At 36.5% G+C, this 15,016-nt stretch overlaps 1 long non-coding RNA gene across 1 annotated transcript; it reads left to right on the top strand.

Moving 5' to 3' along the window:
- The first annotated feature begins 395 nt into the window (after positions 1 to 395).
- On the top strand, positions 396 to 9,551 carry LOC139084592 (uncharacterized). Its single transcript, XR_011542094.1, has 2 exons — positions 396 to 700; positions 5,039 to 9,551. It is a non-coding gene; the product is annotated as an uncharacterized lncRNA (long non-coding RNA).
- The last annotated feature ends 5,465 nt before the right edge of the window (positions 9,552 to 15,016 follow it).

Consider the following 15,016-nt stretch of genomic DNA (forward strand, 5'->3'; position numbering starts at 1 on the left):
AAAAGAAAAAAAGAAAAAAGAAAAAAAGAAGATTGGCAACAGATGTTAGCTCAGTTGCCAATCTTTAAAAAAAAAAACCAAACATATATTTTATAATGGGTCCCTAAACTATTTTTGTTTGTTGTTATATGGACATAGGTGCCTAGCTGGGTATATACAAACTCATTTTATTTTTTTTATATTTCTTGAAATATTCTTTTAGAGTTCCAAATCTTTGAAATTCTAACTATATGGTGTCAAGTTGATTTTATTAAGAACCAATAAGTGCCAGGTACTATGCGTCTAGGAAGACAAGCCACAGAATTAACAGCTTGCTGTAATTTCTCTAACTTAATCTATAAGGCGCTTTGTCTGACAGTCATGATTCGATGCATACATTAACACTATTTTTCCACGTTTTCCTAGACACTGTCTGCTCCTCCAAGAACCAGATTTTTTTAAATTTCTGGTCAAAACTGGGGACTCATGGAATACAGTCACCTCAAATGTAAATCTTGGACTTTAGGGGGTATAAAAAGCACCTTCCGATGAGACAGCAGCTTCCCTGAGATTAATACATGTCATGCGTATAATGAATCATGTTCTTTGTGAGTATGAGAGGACACTGGAAGCTCTGCTTGGATATGTCTGACTGCTGCGATGTTTGCCAGTGCTTTCATCCTTCTACCGTGTTGAATTCTTTGCCTTTATTACAGCCTGTGTGAGTATACAGAAATAATTGTTACAACTAGTGTAATTGGCAGGATTATTGAAACAACTCTAGATTTAATTGAAATGCAGGGAAGGCTTTGTTTGGGAGGAAGAAAGAAAACAAAAGGGAGGATGAATCATCTCTAACGCCAGGTTGGCCCTTGAGTCGTTCTGATTTGAGGTTACCTAAGCATTATGATCAATAAAGGAAAATGTAATGTAGAAGTGATAAATGCAGTGTTAGGGGAAATAGCAAAATGGATAAAGAACAAGATACAAACCAATGGCAAATAATTAAAGAATTTGGTTCCTTGGCTACTTTTAGCTATATTAGTGAAAGTCAGATTGGAGATAGTTATCCAAAGTGATAGAATCTGCCTAATTGAGGCTAAATTATGACCCTAGTTAGGAATTAAAATGTTATTCTGATCGGAGATTGTAAAAGTATCAGGTCATAATAGATGTGACTGATTCCACCCCTCATTATTCAAAATCCTGTGAAGATAGATTCTGAACAGTTAACTCCTGAGACTAGGGATTATTCTGTCAAGGAATTGACTGATTTTGTGGACAGATATAAACAGCTCCCAGAGCGCTTGTTACAATGTATTTTACGTATTTTCAACTGGGGCAAATTTCACTGGCTCTGCTCACTGCTGAAAGGAGAGGGAAGTTTGAGCTTACACAGGATTCTCAGCAGGTAACTGCATTCACCACCATCTGTGTATGATGGAAGACTCCCTTAGTCTTAGCCCCAATTTATTAATCTGTATTAAAGGAGTTAGAATAAAGTATAGGGAGAAGGAAAATTGCCTTGCTCTTCCTAAATATGTACATATCCTCAGAATATAAGGCACTTTGGATTGGTTATGTCAGTGATTCTCAAATGGAACTGACTTTGCTCCCCAGGGACATATGGCAAAATCTGGAGACTGATGTAAACACTATTTGAGTTGTTAAAAAAGTCTTTCAAATTAAAAAAGGAAGAAATGAATCAGAAAGATTAAACCCAGTGGAAATCTTCAGAAGGTTGATTGAAAATGAAATGAGAAAGGATGGCATCAATGATGTTGCTACTAACATGCTGATTGTCTGCTATCAGAAATTAGGTGCCAAAACAGTAAATCTCCTCCATCAGTTCTTCAGACTCCACAAGAGCCTTAATTGATCTGTTTGATATATAACAGCCTTGATGACAGTAAGAAATCCGAGAAAAATACAAATCAAAAATCTAGATTTTTTGAGGCAAAACCAGTGAAGATGGGTATAGGGTGATAAAGAGGGCTACCATTCTGAGTAGTGGGGTGTCAAGGTTTCTTGGTACAACTTCCAGGTAGGGGTCCAAGGCCATGTACATTAGTGTGGAAAAATGGCCCAGGTGTATAAAGAACCCTTATTGGCATTACTGGACATCAGAGCACAAGGTACGTTCCCTAAATGTGTAATGGTGTTCAAAGGGTAATGTGATGAAGTTTGAGAGTAATGATAATTTGACTGTGGAAGGCTTAAAGGGAAGGTATAGCTCAAAGTAGGGATTTGTGAAAGAAAGTTGTGCATGAGTTTTGTGGTACCTTTCACTGAACTCCTCATTGAAAGCATGCGACATCTGATTGGGGGTCTCTTCTCTTATACAAGTAACCAGGAAATGCATTATAATGCAAATCTGCTGTTTATATGCTTTTAGTTGGATATTTCTAATGGGAATCTTTGGAATTGCCAAAACCCACCCAATTAGACAATTTGAAACACTGTAGGTTACCTGGAGTGGGATGGGGAGGTTAAGGGTTTTCTACTGGTACTCAAGACATCTTCGAGCAGGCATACTAGAACTGAATATTTTACTTACTAGTCCAGCATCGCCTGTAAAAAAGAGTTGACAGATTTTAGAGATTAACAGTGGACTGCAGATGACCAAACATATTGGTGCTTCCAAAGATGTCAGCTATACTGGAAATGGTGCCAACAAGCCCAGCTATGTCACAGACTGAAGGACACTGGTATTCTGCTGGAATCTGTTTGGCTAAGGCTGTCTTTAGACTCCTACTTCAGAAGAAAGTCAAAGCAAATTTGCATTCATGTGGTGTGGCCAAGAATACATTTTTACTGTGCTCCCAAAAGATATTTATATTTCTCTGCTTGTTGTCATAACTTGGTAAAAAGAAAGCACTAGGATGATTTGATGATAAATTATGATATCTCAGTCTTAAAATCAAGCCAAGACTGGTTTACCAAAGTGGAGTAATCATATGACTATCTGGGGATGGTTGCTTAACCTGCTAAAATACAAGGTGTGGCACAGACAGTAAAATGCTTAGGAATAACCTGGGCATGGGCCACTAAGGGGACATTCCTCAAACAAAATAGTTACTTCTTTTAGCACCAAAATATTAAAAAGAGGTATAGACACTGATTGGGCTCTTTTGTTTTCGAAGAATGATATACCAAATTAGGGTTTCTACGCCCTCCATTTACAAAGTTACATGAAAGAATGTTGAATTTGAGTGGAGCTTTTTTATGAGTTGAATACTGCCTCCACCCTCCCCCAAAATAAAATATATATGGGTCCTAACCCCCATTACTTCAGAGTGTGAGCTTATTTAAAAATAGAGTGATTGTAGATATAATTACTTAAGATGTGGCCATACTGAAGTAGAGTGGGCCCCTAATCCAATGTGACTGGTGTCCAGATAAAGGAACCCATTTTACTTATAAGATGGTCACGTGAAGACAGAGACACACAAGAAAGAACACCATGTGACAGCAGAGGCAGCGAGTGGAATTATGAAACTTCCATCCAAGGAACGTCACCAATTGCTGGCAAACCACGGAAGCTAGGAAGAGGAAAGCCAGGTTGCAGAGAGAGGATGGTCTTGCTGACACCTTAGTTTCCAACTTCCAGCCTCCAAAACTGTGAGACAAAACATTTATGTTGTTTCAAGTCATCCAGGCCGTGGTATTTTGTAACAGAAGGCCTATGAAACTAACGCAGGCCCCTGCCAACAACAGGCAACACTGGAGCTCCATTGCTCAGTTGACCTCTTCAGGTCCTCACAGTGGCAATGTGTGGATCATACTGTTGGATGTGTTAGCAATCTCCACCACATTGACTGAGCATGTGGCAAAAGTCCTTGACTGTCACACAGTCATAGCCACTGGCTTTTTGGACCAGGAAGTGACTTGGAACTGCTACTAAATATAATACTTTTTGAAAAACAGTAATTTTCCTGTTATTGGGCACTGATTCAAACCATTTCTACTATAGAAGAGTATAAATTTATTTTGAGTCTTAAAGTACTCATCATGACATAGATTATGTCTAAGCAACACTCTAACAGGGAGGGAAATACACAAATAAGTTGCCTCATCAAATATAGACGGTATATTTAATGGGGCTGGCCCCGTGGCCGAGTGGTTAAGTTCGCGCGCTCCGCTGCAGGCGGCCCAGTGTTTCGTTGGTTCGAGTCCTGGGCGCGGACATGGCACTGCTCATCAGACCACGCTGAGGCAGTGTCCCACATGCCACAACTAGAAGAACCCACAACGAAGAATATACAATTATGTACCAGGGGGCTTTGGGGAGAAAAAAGGAAATAATAAAATCTTTAAAAAATATATATATATAGACGGTATATTTAAGAGTAGGAGTCATTGAAAAGGTAGTAGGTACCCATCACATAAATGAGCCAGTGGCTTTCATTCCTTTAGGCAATGTTTAGAACATCCTGAGGAGCTAATTCCATTGCCAAATGGGCATTCCCTTTGATCAATTGTTGCGGGATGCTTAAAATATAATCATATTTTACTTGTGATAGTTGACAGTTTGCTGGAAAACACTTGTTCTGGAAGCCTGCTGCATTATATCCAGCAGATGCTCACATTCTGACAAATTAAAAAAAAGGAAAGATAAATTCCCACAATGGGTAGAATTAATAGTGGTGCTCTTGCAGCATCAGAGGACATAAATTATAATAACAGGAATACTATAGTTTTGAATTATACTAATTATTTTTCAGTAGGCATTGGACTGGCCCTATGGTCTAGAAAATAGACCTAGAATGGTTAAAGGACAAAAGGCACATTTGTAGAAGATGCTATGGTGAGGAAACTGCTATGGACATAGAGGAAAAATTTAAGTAGGGCATACAAGGAGAAAAAGTCTCCTTCTGAGTGTAGAAGGATCTGATGGCAACAATTGGTGTCCTCATCTGCTCTTTGAAATAGCATTCTGGGTACATAAGATAAACACTCGGGGAGGAATGTAAGCAATGTACATGGACAGAAAAAATCACTTCCTCCTGTGTCTTTCGAAAGAAAGAAAATTGACTAAAATTATTCTGCTTCTCAACAGGAACATCAGACACTAAAATCCATCATGGGCCATACCATGAAGATCTGGACCAGTCCATGGTGTGGGCACGTGCATTACATTTGTCTGTTATCCACGGCTCTATGGGGATACCTATGGGTCTTACTGGAATAGGGACGCTTTCTGGATTTGGATTTGCATGCCCAGGAACAGAAGCAGACTTCTCTAACACTACAACACGTTTAAAAGAGAAAATGTTAATTTAATTTAGAATCCCTGTTTAAATATCATCAGATAAAGAAATCCACTTTACTGCAGGTGCAGAGAAACGATAGGCTAAGAAGCATCCTGTACAAGGTATCACATACTTGCCACATACAAACTAGTGGACTGCTTGAAAGTTGGAAAGAGTTACTAAAACGAACTTGCAAAGTTGAGGGATCACAACTGTCTAAGGGGATGACAATGACAGCATGGATGGATGTTGAAAATTGATGAGCACAGAAGTAAGGGAGCATCGCTGTTGACTCTACTGTTGAGATACTGTCGGAAAAACAGCGAAAAGAGGGTGGGCGTTATCGTAGAACTTACATAAGCTTCTTCCCAACTTGTATAAATATTTCATTTTCTCTGGCTGATCCTACTGCAGTTCTGGGACCTGGCTGCATTTACGTGTTCCAGAGAAGGGACTGATTTCTGATAGGACACCATGACAATAACTTTAAAAATAACTGCCGAAATGCTTAACTGAAGTTTGAAATGGTTGTTTTTACTCCTCAACTCTAGATTGATATAACACTTACAGCTTTTTCCCTGCCTAGTGGAGGAGATCATGTTATAGACTTGTGATAATCTAAATCTACTCCATGTGACTGGTAAGGGACAAAGATGGAAGGATCAGCAAGAATCCTATGAATGAGAGTTATATGGGGTGGGCCCCTTGGCTGAACCAGAGTCTTCGGGTAAAAGTTAATGATAAATGGAAAAATGAGAAGTAATTGCAGAAAAGAAGAGGGGTAAGGCAAACAAAAAAGTTGATGCAAAAAGTAAAAATGACCATTACTTTGGTATCTCCCAAAAGGTTGAGAGTTATATCCACAGATGCCTGGGGGTGAAACAGCTTACCTACTGAAGTCTATATTTGCAGCAGGAGGCTTAAGATGGGTTCCAGTGAAATTAAAACTTGTTCAGTGTGAATTTATTTGTGGAACACACTTTGACAATGCTAACAATACCTTGTGGATGGAAGTAGCAATCATTGGATTGGTATTCACAATTGCTCCTCTTCTTAGAGGCTCCATTTATTATACAGAATCCCTGTGCACAAGTAACATACAGAAACTCTTGCCTCCAGAATGAATAAAAAATACTTCATTCAATAACAGAACTACTAACAAATGTGTACCTATTAATCTCATTGATAATTTGTAAGGAATCTATCAGAAGTACAAGGAATGTGGCTTCTGATATAGCATATTGGCTTGAAGTATTGACTCAACAAATAATGACAAAGAACATGGAGCGGTTTGCCTTGCAAATGTTTAATGGATGAATTGCAACATTACTTAAAATATACTGTATCCAATCTTCCTACCAATCTGGAAAAATAAGGATGTTTAATCTCACTTTAGAAGGAATAGAATTGATATGTCCATAGATTTAATAGCTTGTCAAAAATAGCCAGTGAAAGAAATATAATCAAAACCCGAATTTACCTGAATGAAATATGTGTCTGTATGTGTGTGTTAGCACTGTGTCATTCAAATTTTTGAATAGGCAAGATAACCCTGGAACAAAGAATAACATTTTCCCTTGATTTACTGACCACATTTATTTTCACCTGTTTTTAACATTTATTTTCAGGATTAATATAGTTTGTTTATCTCTGGGCATGCCAAACAACCACTTTTTAGCAAAACAGTAAATTAATCACTAAAGTTTATTTTCTTATTTTTTTCTTTCCCAATAGCCATAGTTTTACTATTCCTTCAGAATCTCCTAAATTTTCTGGAGCCATCGAAACATTTGCTATGGTTTTGGATTAACTTCAGTATCCTTGTAAAGAGAACTTAATTAATTAAAGTATTTATAGGCAAATATTAATACCAACCATGTGTAACAAGATAGAGAAAGAATAGAAATTTTGTTCTTCCAACAGTGGTAGTGTGGCTTGGCAGACTCTTATGTAATTGTGAAGTTCTTTCCCTTTCTCTTATGTCCTTTGCCAAGCACTCTTGCTTCAGGAGAGTAGCCTCATCTCTTTCTTTCTGAACTCTGGGGATTTTCCTGTTTTATTACAATTTCCTGGAGTTCAAAGAGGTTAAATAAATTTCCTAATATGACAAAAAATTTAAACCAATGTTTCAATGTGGGGGAGGGTATGGATAGTGACCAGTTGGATATTCTCAATGGAAAAATGCATATAGAAACACACACACACACACTGTGTCTACAGTTTCAGAGGATTCATGAACTACCTAAGAATCAGTACTAACACTCAGATTTGGAATTGTGTTTTATGCAAGAGACAACAGATGTGTCTGCCTCCAGAGCTCAAGCTTTGAAAACATATTACAGGGAAGTGGAGAACAACCTTTCTCTAAAAATGTGTAATTGCTATTCTCTAATACCACATGTTTAATTAAGTAAGATGAATTTGCTCGCTCGCTATCTGGTAAGTGAGAACATTGCCTATTTGTATCAACTTGTTACCATTAAGAATACTGTGGCCTGTTTGTATATGTCTCTGGATATAGCTTATATACAGTATATAGCTTAAGACAATTTTATGAATGAGACCTTATTCTCAAAAACTCAACCTTTAAAAAAATTAATAGCCCATAAAAGTTTAAATTGTTTTCTGTTATTCACTTCAGTTCATAAAAGTTCACTTAGTTAGATCATGAATCAACTGAAATTCAACTTTTAGACCATGCTGATTGTGGATGTTGGGAAATGTGTCTGCTCCTTTCCATGGTTTTTGTAACTAAACAGTTACAGCCATGAGATGGCTCATGCTTCAGCAATTTTTTACGATGATATGCTGTCTGGGACCAAACCACTATGTTGTAAATAACTAGGCCAGAAGACGATATGCTACAGAGTTCTGAGTGCAAAAGTCAGGAATACGTGGATAGTATTTTGTCCATACAAAAATATGGACAGAGAACCCATGTTCCATCTCTACTGGGAAACTGAATAGAAACACTGAACAAGCGCCCCAAGAGGAACAAAATGAAACATCTGCTGTGACAGACACAGCTGGTTACCACAGAAGATCTGCTCTCCTCATTTCTAGTAATAGGACTCTGACTTTACTGGGCAAGAACGAACCAGCTAAACATTGAATTACCATGACTCAGCAATGCCACGCCTGGATATATACCCATAAGAATTGAAAACATATGTTCAAACAAATACTTGTACATGAAGGCTAGCAGCAGCACTATTCACAGTAACCAAAAGGTGGAAATAACCCAAATATCCATCGACAGATGAATGGATAAACAAGATGAATGGGTAAACAAAATGTGTTACATACGTGCAATTCAATATTATCCACCCATATAAAGGAGTGAAATACTGCTACATAGATGAACCTCGAAAACATTATGCCAACAAAAGAAGCCATAAATAAAAGGTGGCATACTATGTGATTCTATTTATCCAAAAAATCCAGGATTGGTAAATCTACAGAGATGGAAAGCAGATTAGTGGTTGACTGTCTGGTGTGGAAGGAGGGATAGGAGGAAACTAGTTAATGGGTGTGGTGATGAAAATGTTCTGGAACTACAAGGAGGTGATGATTGCACAACATTGTGAATGTACTAAATGCCACTGAGTTGCACACTTTACAAAGTTTATTTTATGCTTGTGAACTTTATCTCAATTTTAAAAAAGCTCTCTTGGGGCCTGGTCCCATGGTTGAGTGGTTAAAGTTCCCTATGCTCCACTTCGGCAGCCTGGGTTCACGGGTTCGAATCCCAGGAATGGACCTACTCCACTCATTAGCCATGCTGTGGACGTGTCCCGCATACAAAATTGAGGAAGATTGGCACAGATGATAGCTCAAGGCTAATCTTCCTCAAGAAAAAGAAAAAGAAGGTGGATTGGCAATGGATGTTAGCTCGGGACGAATCTTCCTCAGCAAAAACAACAACAACAATAACAAAAACACTCTTGAAAATAAAGCTTGTCCTAAGAGTCAGGGCAAAAAAAAAGAAAAAAAGACTGACGCAACTAAAATATCACATCTTTAGTTTTCTTGTAACTGTGTGTGGTCACATGATTAAGTTCTAGACGTTAAAATGTCAGTAGAAATGTTATGAAAGATTCCAGAGAAGACGTTTAAAGGAACATAGCTCTGTAGTTAGTGTACTCTTTTTGTTTTTTACATAGTTTCTTCTCCTTACCTGCAAAATAGTTGTAATGGCTGGAGCACCAGCAACTGTGTTGGAATATGAGGTAACCTTGAGTTGAGAAGCCATATGGGAGCCTGTGTTCCATATGACCCAGGCAATGAGAAAGAAATAAATCACTATTTGGTTTAAGCCAATCTTCATCTTTTTTTCTTTTCCTCTTATATGCAGAATGACACAACACTAATAAAATATCTGCTTCCTGTGACATTAAAGTTTTGCCATCTGAAGGTGTAGCTGGAATGGACTCCTTTTATAAAGGTAGACATCTCTGAGTTCCCATTTAAGGGTACGTTCAAGCAGCTGTTAGTGAAGGGACTATTAGCTGCATGACAAAAGGAAATCTGGGTGCCTTTTAAAAGAACTGTGGAAAGTGATAATCAGAGATGCCACTAAATAATGATGCTTAAGTCACAGGTGTTAGTATGTGTTTTTGGAAGTACAGTTCCTTGCAGAATGCATTGTTTGGTACTTTACTATAAACTTTCCAGAGTATGTTGAAATTAAATAGGAACAAGTACACTTTCATTTTAATGTCATGTGGTGACAAGGTTTAATTTTAAATATAATAAGAATTTAAAACAATGTATTGTTAAAATTCTAGGGAAAAAAATGACAATAGTGGGAAAGCAAGCAGATCAAATTATTTATAGTGATGAGAAAACAGTTTCAATTTGCCTACTTTATCTAGATTAAATGACTGATACCCTTTGGCAAGAACAGGACTTTTCATATAGTTTGGTATGGGAGAATTACAGTGCTGGATGGTATTGTTATTTTTCTTTTAATATTAATCTATATTGGTAAAGGAATATGGATAAAAAGAGAAATAAGAAAAAAATATAGGCTAGACCCTAAATTGGCTCTTTTTAAAAAAGGATAATTAAACTTTTTGAAAAGCACTTGTTAAAATTTGATTTACTTCGGATATAGAGGAACATTTTTAAAACAAATATTTAATACACATATCATATGTGATATGATATATTTGATTTATCATGATATATTCAAGGCTTTGATAGTTACTATTTTTGTGTTTTAATGTAAATTTAAAGTTAAAAGTAATTGAATTTAGAGAACTGAACTCCCAAACTGAGATTCGTTCGGAGAAATTTTAGAATGGAAAACACGAAAGGAATAGAAGCAAATAATTGCCAACACTAATAAGACATATATGATGTACAAGGCATCGCTCTGAGGCTGAGAGATTGTTTCTCCAACCGCGGGACCCTGCTCAATTATTCCTTCTACTGTCCAGATGAGGAAATTGAAGCTTGGAGTATTTAAGTAAATAAAAATAATGTTATTCAACACTTGTTTTGTCAAATATCGGATGTAGAAAATATGGATGCTTGAGGTTAATGTAGGTAATAATGAACACGTTACATAAACATATACATAGATTTGCTCTAACATAAGCAGGCTCCAGATAAGAGGCAATGTCCCATTTTCCCCTGACATCTACAAGTCTTCTGCCCTCCTGTGATATAATATATTTTAGATGTGTACCTGATGCCACAAATACCTACCTACAAAACTTGGTCACACATGCATTTTTCAAATATCATAGTATATAAAAGTATATATGCTTTAGAAATATGGGTTTTTTTCTTCTTTCACGTGTTATATAGAAGTGTATTTAAACCCTTCAAATGCCTCTTCGAAATCAGTGTAGTTGACATTGCCAGGCACTTTTTATGTTACCTAATTCAGTTTCTCAGCATACAACAATGTCCCTTTTGTCTGAACTGTTTAAAATTGTGAACATTTTAAATCCAAATGTGGTAGTGTCATCAGATACTTTGTCAATCTTCCAGCATCTGTTCATAAGATAACATACCTTATGGTGGATATTTATTGTCTCTCCATCACAGACTTTTATGACATTGTCCTGTGTGTGCAGGTGTGTGTGTGGGTGTGATCTATAGAGGACTGAGGCAGTGATTTGCAGCATTTGCCAAATGGGAGACCATTATCTGGGAAATTCTAAATCTAAATCTGCTTAATATCTTCTTTTCCTTGTTTATCTTTTCTACCATGTAACTTTCATAAGCACCCCAAATTTTTTTAAAATTTCTTCTTTGGTTTGTATTTTTGTGGTTTGTTTTAACAGTGGTAATATATACATAACATGAAGTTTACCATTTTAGCCATTTTTAGTGCATAGTTCTATGGCTTTAAGTACGTTCACATTGTTGTGCAACCATCACCACCACCTATCTCCAGAGCTTTTTCATCTTTCCCTACTAAAATCCTATACCTGTTAAACACTAACTCCCCCTTCTCCTCTGCCCCCGTCCCGGGTAACCATCATTTTCCTTTATGTCTCTATAACTCTGACTACTCTAGGAACTTCACAGAAGAAGAATCATCCAATATTTATTCTTTTGTAACTGGCTTATTTCACTTAGCATAATGTCTTCAAGTTTCATCCATGTTGTAGCATGTGTCACAATATTCTTCCTTTTTAAGGTGGGATAATATTCCATTGTGTGTACATATCCCATTTGTTTATGCATTCATCTTCCAATGGACAATTGGGCTGCTTCCACCTTTTGGCTACTGTGAATAATGCTGCTATGAACACGGGTGTACAAATTTCTGTTGTAGTTCTTACTTTCAACTCTTTTGGTCATATACCCAGGAGTGAAAATGCTGGATCATGTGGTAATTCCATGCTTAGTTTTTTAAGAAATTGCATACCATTTCAAACTGGTTTTGATTGAGGTCTAATGACTTCATATTGAAGAGTTATGCCCAAATATGCTTTATTATTCCAAATAGTGCAGGTGGAAGGATGATACAAAATCTGCAATGACTGATTGATAAGATTACCCTTGTATGTGGATCCTTTAGAGGAAAAGAGAAAAATAGGTTTTATGTATAGTCCTATGCAATATTCAAACTTATTTGAAGTTGAGGACACAAGGACCTGCACTTGGAATTTATTTGTGTTTGGTGTTATTTAATGTATACTATAACTTCCTATATTATGTAGATTCCTCTCTTTTGTTGTTCTTTATAGTAAACAATTTTTATTAAGGCAGGTTTAAAAAATGCTTTCAGGAACTGGCAAATAACTAGCCAGCAGAAGCATAATCACTATGCCCTTGAATATATGAATCTCATTAAATAAGTATGAAATATATTTCATTTCGAGAACATTGAATTGCTTTGCTTATCGAGATATATCAACACAAATTGGCTTTACCATTTGATTGCTTTGAAAAAGTACCTATTTAGCATCATATAACTTTGTAATAAACATTGCTTGAGGTGGCATGCGGACTTCTATCTCATTGCAAAGGACAAAATTGCTCCTTATAGCAGACTTTTGTTTAACTTTATTTTTCTGTGTAAAAAAAAAAAACTTCATTGAAAGTTAAATTAGTTTTATTCTGGGAAGATTATAGGCTGAACTCCACAAGAAGTATAAAAGGAAGAACATAATTATTCTTTGGTGACTTTCAATCTCTTTTATAGTTATTGAATTCATGTTTTGAATTCTTCACCTTTTGAATTGTCTGTGTGTAAATGTGTCAATTTTGCCTTTTAACAAATTTAAACTTTACTAAGATTTTCTAATTTATTCATTTAGAAAATTTCAAGCCATTGCCTTGTGAAGTCTCATATTTGTTGGTAGATCTATTTTTTCTTCTTTTATATAGGTGTCTTTTTTTCTTGCTATATGTATGTAGATCCGTTGAGTATTTTTCCTTCAATATAACTCTTTGATTTATTCTAATTTATATTACTTTTTTCTCTTTTTAAAAGTAGTTCTGATTTTATGCTAACTATTTTCTTCATACTTTCCATGAAGTTTTATTACTTTTCATAGCATTGTGTATCTTCCACTTAAATGATGAAAACAAAACACCCTTGTGGTAGTTTTTATTACTGCTCACCATATCCATTTTTCCTTTCTGCTGCTGATTACATTATTCTGCCATTTAAAGTCAGGCTTGGTTATGTGGTTTTCATTGGCTAATGAAATGGGAGATGTGACGTGTTGCTTCTGGGCAGTAGATTTGAGAAGCCGATCATGATTTCCTCTTTGCTCTTTTTCCTCTGCTTTGAATACCAGAAATATGCCGTCATAGCCTAATCCCAGAATGGAGACAAATATTGTGTGGAGAAGAATCTCAGGCAAACAATGAGACACAGATGGTACGTTGACAAGTAAATCGTTTTGCTCGACATACTAAGGTTTGGTGGTATTTGTTACTGCGAAAAAAACTAGCGTATTTTGACTAAACAGTCCCTTATATTGTTAATGAGGTAAGGAAAGAAAAATTCATGTTTTAAAAATACATCGGTAAAGATAGGAATATTTTATTTCAAAGCTCAGGGGACCTAGTCTACAACCTCAGCCTTTTCACCCCAGTCTAACCATGAGAAAAACATCAGATGAGTTCTAGTACAGAGCATCTTACTGTACATCCAACCAGTACTCCTCAAAACTGTCAAGGTCATCAAATGCAAAAAGATCTGAGAAAATGTCACAGTCAACAAGAGCCTAAGGTGACATAACAGCTAAATTTAGTGTGGTACCCTGGATGGGATTCCAAGGCAGAAAAAGGACATTAAATATAAACTAAGGAACTATGAATAAATTTGGACAATAGTTACTCATACTTTAAAAAAAAAAAGAACAAGAAATATCTGGAGTGAATTCAAAGAAATGTTCAGATGCTGATCCAGTCACTATTCTATCAACTGAGCACATCCTCACTAATATTTTGTAAGAAGAGCGCTGAGTGTATAATTTCTGAGTATATGCATACATGGGAATGCATTTCAGCAAACTGGCTTGCCATAGAATCTCAGATCCCAGTTGAAATTCTCTAAGAACTCTGAGCATTATTCAAGGATGCATATGAGCCATCCTGTGCTGATTATACTAGATCCAGATTCCATTACATGAAGCCAAAACTCCCAGTGCCACCTTCTATTAGGTCATGTAAGCTCCTTGATATGGACATATATCATCTTGGAGAGGAGTAGGGGGTGGAGGGGAAATATGGGACAAGGACTGATCATCCAAAAGATGTAATCTTAAAAAGGAAGGGATTGAGAGCCAAATAATAGGTGATTATAATATTGGTACTGCTCCTCTTCCCCAATTCCCAGAAGGATGAAGGGAATAGTTCATGAGGAAGTTCAGATCAATTATGTAAAAAACAAGCAAATAACAACTACAATAACTTACCTATAATCCAACTTCTAACAAGTGAGAGAACTGCATCCTCTGCTAACAAATTGTGTGTGTTTCAAGCAATTTCTTATTAGGTATGATAGGAAACATTATTCTCAGTGTTCACCAGCTAGAATCGGGCTTGATGGCAGCACTTACTTTTTACTTTTTCCCCACTGTTTTACCCCCATGCCTTGAATAACACCTGGCACATGGTAAGCACTTAATAGATGCACGTGAAATGAAGGCATGAACTAAACCAGACATCTTAGAAAGGCAACCTTGAGCCCTCCTGAATTTGGGCTTTTCCCTTTAAATATCACAAGATTCAACAATGGAGTGAGAATAAGAATGGGAATGATTATTGCAATTTATTTGTTCATGAAAAATTCAGCTTACAGCTTGTTT

The sequence above is a fragment of the Equus przewalskii genome, chromosome 7 (genome assembly GCF_037783145.1).
Source record: "Equus przewalskii isolate Varuska chromosome 7, EquPr2, whole genome shotgun sequence".
NCBI lineage: Eukaryota > Metazoa > Chordata > Mammalia > Perissodactyla > Equidae > Equus > Equus przewalskii.